We start from the raw sequence: 7,614 nt of genomic DNA on the forward strand, positions 1-7,614 counted from the left end.
CTAAAAATCATCATCATCATCATCATAAAAACGCAGAATCATAGATAATGACCATATCTATCAGATTGCTGAATCTGGATCAGATCAGATCATTTTTATAGCCAATAGGAACAAATCAATTTGCAGTGGCTACGCAGCGCCCGACGTCACGCTCAGACTGATTTTCTGTCTCTCTCGCACGCACTCTTTGTCGTGTCGTTTAATATTAGCGGCGTCTGCCGGAGGAGAGCCCTACTGACTTAGTATCGGGTATAACCGTAGAGTTGCGGTGCCCGCAGCAACTCACAACGTTCCCCCTCGTTGTATTTATACCCGATAATCAAAATGAGTATTGGGGTATATTAGATTTGTGGTAAAAGTGGATGTGTGTAACGTCCAGAAGGAATCGTTTCCGACCCCATAAAGTATATATATTCTTGATCAGCATCAATAGCCGAGTCGATAGAGCCCTGTCTGTCTGTCCGTCCGTCCGTCCGTCCGTCCGTCCGTCTGTCCGTCCCCTTCAGCGCCTAGTGCTCAAAGACTATAAGAGCTAGAGCAACGATGTTTTGGATCCAGACTTCTGTGATATGTCACTGCTACAAAAATATTTCAAAGCTTTGCCCCGCCCACTTCCGCAACCACAAAGGGCGAAAATCTGTGGCATCCACAATTTTAAAGATACGTGAAAACAAAAAACGCAGAATCTTAGAGAATGACCATATCTTTTAGACTGCAGAATCTGAATTGGATCGTATCTTTATTATAGCCAGCATTAAGAAAACAATTTCATTTGTTCTCGCCTGTCTCTCTCTAACACACACGTAGCATAGGCGGCTTTGCTTAGAGTAAAACATTAGCGCCTAGATCTCAGAGACTACAAAAGCTAGAGCAACCAAATTTGGTATCCACACTCCTAATATATCGGACCGAGACGAGTTTGTTTCAAAATTTCGCCACACCCCTTCCGCCCCGCAAAGGACGAACATCTGGGGATATTAAAAAATATCAGAGACTATTAAGGCTAGAGTAACCAAATTTGGTATCCGCACTCCTGTTAGATCTTACTATAAAACGTGTATCTCAAAATTTCGCCCCACCCCTTCCGCCCACACAAAGAACAAAAATCTGTTGCATCCACAATATTGCACATTCGAGAAAACTAAAAACGCAGAATCATAGATAATAACCATATCTATCAGATTGCTAAATCTGATCAGATCAGATCATTTTTGTAGCCAAAAGGAAGAAATCAATTTGCAGTGACCACGCAGCGCCCGACGTCACGCTCAGACTGATTTTCTGTCTCTCTCGCACGCACTCTTTGTCGTGTCGTTTAATATTAGCGGCGTCTGCCGGAGGAGAGCCCTACTGACTTAGTATCGGGTATAACCGTAGAGTTGCGGTGCCCGCAGCAACTCACAACGTTCCCCTCGTTGTATTTATACCCGATAATCAAAATGAGTATTGGGGTATATTAGATTTGTGGTAAAAGTGGATGTGTGTAACGTCCAGAAGGAATCGTTTCCGACCCCATAAAGTATATATATTCTTAATCAGCATCAATAGCCGAGTCGATAGAGCCCTGTCTGTCTGTCTGTCTGTCCGTCTGTACGTCTGTCCGTCCGTCCGTCTGTCCGTCCCCTTCAGCGCCTAGTGCTCAAAGACTATAAGAGCTAGAGCAACGATGTTTTGGATCCAGACTTCTGTGATATGTCACTGCTACAAAAATATTTCAAAACTTTGCCCCGCCCACTTCCGCCCCACAAAGGCGAAAATCTGTGGCATCCACAATTTTAAAGATACGAGAAAACCAAAAACGCAGAATCTTAGAGAATGACCATATCTTTTAGACTGCAGAATCTGAATTGGATCGTATCTTTATTATAGCCAGCATTAAGAAAACAATTTCATTTGTTCTCGCCTTGTCTCTCTCTTACACACACGTAGCATAGGCGGCTTTGCTTAGAGTAAAACATTAGCGCCTAGATCTCAGAGACTACAAAAGCTAGAGCAACCAAATTTGGTATCCACACTCCTAATATATCGACCGAGACGAGTTTGTTTCAAAATTTCGCCACACCCCCTTCCGCCCCGCAAAGGACGAAAATCTGGGGATATTAAAAAATCTCAGAGACTATTAAGGCTAGAGTAACCAAATTTGGTATCCGCACTCCTGTTAGATCTTACTATAAAACGTGTATCTCAAAATTTGCCCCACCCCTTCCGCCCACACAAAGACGAAAATCTGTTGCATCCACAATATTGCACATTCGAGAAAACATCATCAATAAAAAACGCAGAATCATAGATAATGACCATATCTATCAGATTGCTGAATCTGGATCAGATCAGATCATTTTTATAGCCAATAGGAACAAATCAATTTGCAGTGGCTACGCAGCGCCCGACGTCACGCTCAGACTGATTTTCTGTCTCTCTCGCACGCACTCTTTGTCGTGTCGTTTAATATTAGCGGCGTCTGCCGGAGGAGAGCCCTACTGACTTAGTATCGGGTATAACCGTAGAGTTGCGGTGCCCGCAGCAACTCACAACGTTCCCCCTCGTTGTATTTATACCCGATAATCAAAATGAGTATTGGGGTATATTAGATTTGTGGTAAAAGTGGATGTGTGTAACGTCCAGAAGGAATCGTTTCCGACCCCATAAAGTATATATATTCTTGATCAGCATCAATAGCCGAGTCGATAGAGCCCTGTCTGTCTGTCCGTCCGTCCGTCCGGCCGGCCGTCCGTCCGTCCGTCCGTCTGTCCGTCCCCTTCAGCGCCTAGTGCTCAAAGACTATAAGAGCTAGAGCAACGATGTTTTGGATCCAGACTTCTGTGATATGTCACTGCTACAAAAATATTTCAAAACTTTGCCCCGCCCACTTCCGCACCACAAAGGGCGAAAATCTGTGGCATCCACAATTTTAAAGATATGAGAAAACCAAAAACGTAGAATTGTAGAGAATGACCATATCTTTAAGACTGCGGAATCTGAATTGGATCGTTTCTTTATTATAGCCAGCATCAAGAAAACAATTTCATTTTTTCTCGCCCTGTCTCTCTCTAACACACACACACGTAGCATAGGCGGCTTTGCTTAGAGTAAAACATTAGCGCCTAGATCTCAGAGAATACAAAAGCTAGAGCAACCAAATTTGATATCCACACTCCTAATGTATCGGACCGAGACGAGTTTGTTTCAAAATTTCGCCACACCCCCTTTCGCCCCCGCAAAGGACGAAAATCTGGGGATATTCAAAAATCTCAGAGACTATTAATGCTAGAGTAACCAAATTTGGTATCCGCACTCCTGTTAGATCTTACTATAAAACGTGTATCTCAAAATTTCGCCCCACTCCTTTTCGCCCACACAAAGGACGAAAATGTGTTGCATCCACAATATTGCACATTCGAGAAAACTACAAACGCAGAATCATAGATAATGACCATATCTATCAGATTGCTGAATCTGGATCAGATCAGATCATTTTTATAGCCAATAGGAACAAATCAATTTGCACTGGCTACGGAGCGCCCGACGTCACGCTCAGACTGATTTTCTGTCTCTCTCGCACGCACTCTTTGTCGTGTCGTTTAATATTAGCGGCGTCTGCCGGAGGAGAGCCCTACTGACTTAGTATCGGGTATAACCGTAGAGTTGCGGTGCCCGCAGCAACTCACAACGTTCCCCCTCGTTGTATTTATACCCGATAATCAAAATGAGTATTGGGGTATATTAGATTTGTGGTAAAAGTGGATGTGTGTAACGTCCAGAAGGAATCGTTTCCGACCCCATAAAGTATATATATTCTTGATCAGCATCAATAGCCGAGTCGATAGAGCCCTGTCTGTCTGTCCGTCCGTCCGTCCGTCCGTCCGTCCGTCCGTCCGTCCGTCCGTCCGTCCGTCTGTCCGTCCCCTTCAGCGCCTAGTGCTCAAAGACTATAAGAGCTAGAGCAACGATGTTTTGGATCCAGACTTCTGTGATATGTCACTGCTACAAAAATATTTCAAAACTTTGCCCCGCCCACTTCCGCCCCCACAAAGGGCGAAAATCTGTGGCATCCACAATTTTAAAGATACGATAAAGCCAATTTTAAAGATATGAGAAAACCAAAAACGTAGAATTGTAGAGAATGACCATATCTTTAAGACTGCGGAATCTGAATTGGATCGTATCATTATTATAGCCAGCATCAAGAAAACAATTTCATTTTTTCTCGCCCCGTCTCTCTCTAACACACACGTAGCATAGGCGGCTTTGCTTAGAGTAAAACATATGCGCCTAGATCTCAGAGACTACAAAAGCTAGAGCAACCAAATTTGGTATCCACACTCCTAATATATCGGACCGAGACGAGTTTGTTTCAAAATTTCGCCACACCCCCTTCCGCCCCCGCAAAGGACGAACATCTGGGGATATTCAAAAATCTCAGAGACTATAAAAGCTAGAGCAACCAAATTTGGTATCCGCACTCCTGTTAGATCTTACTATAAAACGTGTATCTCAAAATTTCGCCCCACCCCCTTCCGCCCACAGAAAGGACGAAAATCTGTTGCATCCACAATATTGCACATTCGAGAAAACTAAAAATCATCATCATCATCATCATAAAAACGGAGAATCATAGATAATGACCATATCTATCAGATTGCTGAATCTGGATCAGATCAGATCATTTTTATAGCCAATAGGAACAAATCAATTTGCAGTGGCTACGCAGCGCCCGACGTCACGCTCAGACTGATTTTCTGTCTCTCTCGTCGTTTAATATTAGCGGCGTCTGCCGGAGGAGAGCCCTACTGACTTAGTATCGGGTATAACCGTAGAGTTGCGGTGCCCGCAGCAACTCACAACGTTCCCCCTCGTTGTATTTATACCCGATAATCAAAATGAGTATTGGGGTATATTAGATTTGTGGTAAAAGTGGATGTGTGTAACGTCCAGAAGGAATCGTTTCCGACCCCATAAAGTATATATATTCTTGATCAGCATCAATAGCCGAGTCGATAGAGCCCTGTCTGTCTGTCCGTCCGTCCGTCCGTCCGTCCGTCCGTCTGTCCGTCCCCTTCAGCGCCTAGTGCTCAAAGACTATAAGAGCTAGAGCAACGATGTTTTGGATCCAGACTTCTGTGATATGTCACTGCTACAAAAATATTTCAAAACTTTGCCCCGCCCACTTCCGCAACCACAAAGGGCGAAAATCTGTGGCATCCACAATTTTAAAGATACGAGAAAACCAAAAACGCAGAATCTTAGAGAATGACATATCTTTTAGACTGCAGAATCTGAATTGGATCGTATTATTATTATAGCCAGCATCAAGAAAACAATTTCATTTGTTCTCGCCTTGTCTCTCTCTAACACACACGTAGCATAGGCGGCTTTGCTTAGAGTAAAACATTAGCGCATGGATTTCAGAGACTACAAAAGCTAGAGCAACCAAATTTGGTATCCACACTCCTAATATATCGGACCGAGACGAGTTTGTTTCAAAATTTCGCCACACCCCCTTCCGCCCCCGCAAAGGACGAACATCTGGGGATATTAAAAAATATCAGAGACTATTAAGGCTAGAGTAACCAAATTTGGTATCCGCACTCCTGTTAGATCTTACTATAAAACGTGTATCTCAAAACTTGTCCCCACCCCCTTCCGCCCACACAAAGGACGAAAATCTGTTGCATCCACAATATTGCACATTCGAGAAAACTAAAAATCATCATCATAAAAACGCAGAATCATAGATAATGACCATATCTATCAGATTGCTGAATCTGGATCAGATCAGATCATTTTTATAGCCAATAGGAACAAATCAATTGGCAGTGGCTACGCAGCGCCCGACGTGACGCTCAGACTGATTTTCTGTCTCTCTCGCACGCACTCTTTGTCGTGTCGTTTAATATTAGCGGCGTCTGCCGGAGGAGAGCCATACTGACTTAGTATCGGGTATAACCGTAGAGTTGCGGTGTCTGCAGCAACTCACAACGTTCCCCCTCGTTTTAGTTTCAAGTGGTGTGTTTTAGCATCATTAGCCTATGGAAAACACCTTAAAACTATATATCAAACAGCAGCATTAAAAAAAATTTCCCGAGATAAGTTAACAATACCATCATCCTATCGATTCCGAAACATACGGTAAGACATCATTTATTATGAAGGAGTAAGATTAAATTTTTCCGGAATTGAGTTTCCAATAACAAGCAAAGGAATCAAGCGATTCGAATCAGCAAATGAAGATTTTAGCATTAATGTTTATGAAGTCGATGAGAATGGAAAAAACGTTGTGGGACCCACAGTGAGGACTAAGAAAATTCGGACTCACCACATAAACTTGCTTGGAATTAATAGTGATAATATGCAAATGATGCATTATGCATATATAACGTGCATGAGAAAATTATGTTATTCACAACATAGTAAATCCCATAATACTGCATATTTTTGCGAGAACTGCTTGCAATTTTATAGTACAACAAATACTATACATGACACTAAAGAGTGTGGAAAAGTTGCTGCTTTGTATCCTGAACCTAATACCAAAACTGTATTCAAAAGTTTTTCTAAAAAACTATCTCCACCAGTAGTAATTTATGCTGACATCGAAGCAGTTTTGGAAAATTACCATATAAATCTTAATGATCCATCAAAATCATCAACTACTATGGCACAGAGGCATACAGCATGTGCAGCATGATTTTATATTGTACATAAATACAATGAACATCTAAATGAGATGTGGACATACGAAGGTAAATATTTTAACATTCCAGCAAAGGCAATAAACTCATAAACATTATGATTTCGTTATTTCAGGACCGGATTGTATCCAAAAATTTTGTCAAGCACTTAGGATGAAAGCCGATGGCCTTTATGAGAAGTACTGGAAGTCCTATAAAAAACCAATCTATCAGTTTAACATTTGGGATGAGGATTACCAGGAACACGGTGATTGCTATGCCTGCGAGAAACAAATTTCTGATGATGATCGAGAAAAATTCTTTGATTAGTTTACAGGACATTATGTAGGTCCTATTCATAAGCTGTGTAAACAGACATTTAGATTAAGCGATCCCTTTTTCCCGGTAGTTTTTCATAACTTGTCTCGTTATGATATACATTTATTTGTTACGTCAATAAAAGATGAACTAAGACCCATTCCTGGCAATAAAGAGTTATATATTGCGTTAACTCAAATTTGTAAGCTCGATGAATCTTATCTTCATCAATATAAAACGAGGTGGAACGTTGTGAGTTGCTGCGGACACCGCAACTCTACAGTTATACCCGATACTAAGTCAGTATGGCTCTCCTGCGGCAGACGCCGCTAATATTGAACCACACGACAAAGAGTGCGTGCGAGAGAGACAGAAAATCAGTCTGAGCGTGACGTCGGGCGCTGCGTAGCCACTGAAAATTGATTTCTTGCTTTTGGCTACACAAATGATCCGATCAGATCCAGATTCAGCAATCTGATAGATATGGTCACTATCTATGATTCTGCGTTTTTAGTTTTCTCGAATGTGCAATATTGTGGATGCAACAGATTTTCGTCTTTTGTGGGGGCGGAAGGGGTGGGGCGAAATTCTGAGATACACGTTTTATAGTGAGATCTAACAGAAG

Source organism: Drosophila miranda (genome assembly GCF_003369915.1).
Source record: "Drosophila miranda strain MSH22 chromosome Y unlocalized genomic scaffold, D.miranda_PacBio2.1 Contig_Y2_pilon, whole genome shotgun sequence".
Lineage (NCBI taxonomy): Eukaryota > Metazoa > Arthropoda > Insecta > Diptera > Drosophilidae > Drosophila > Drosophila miranda.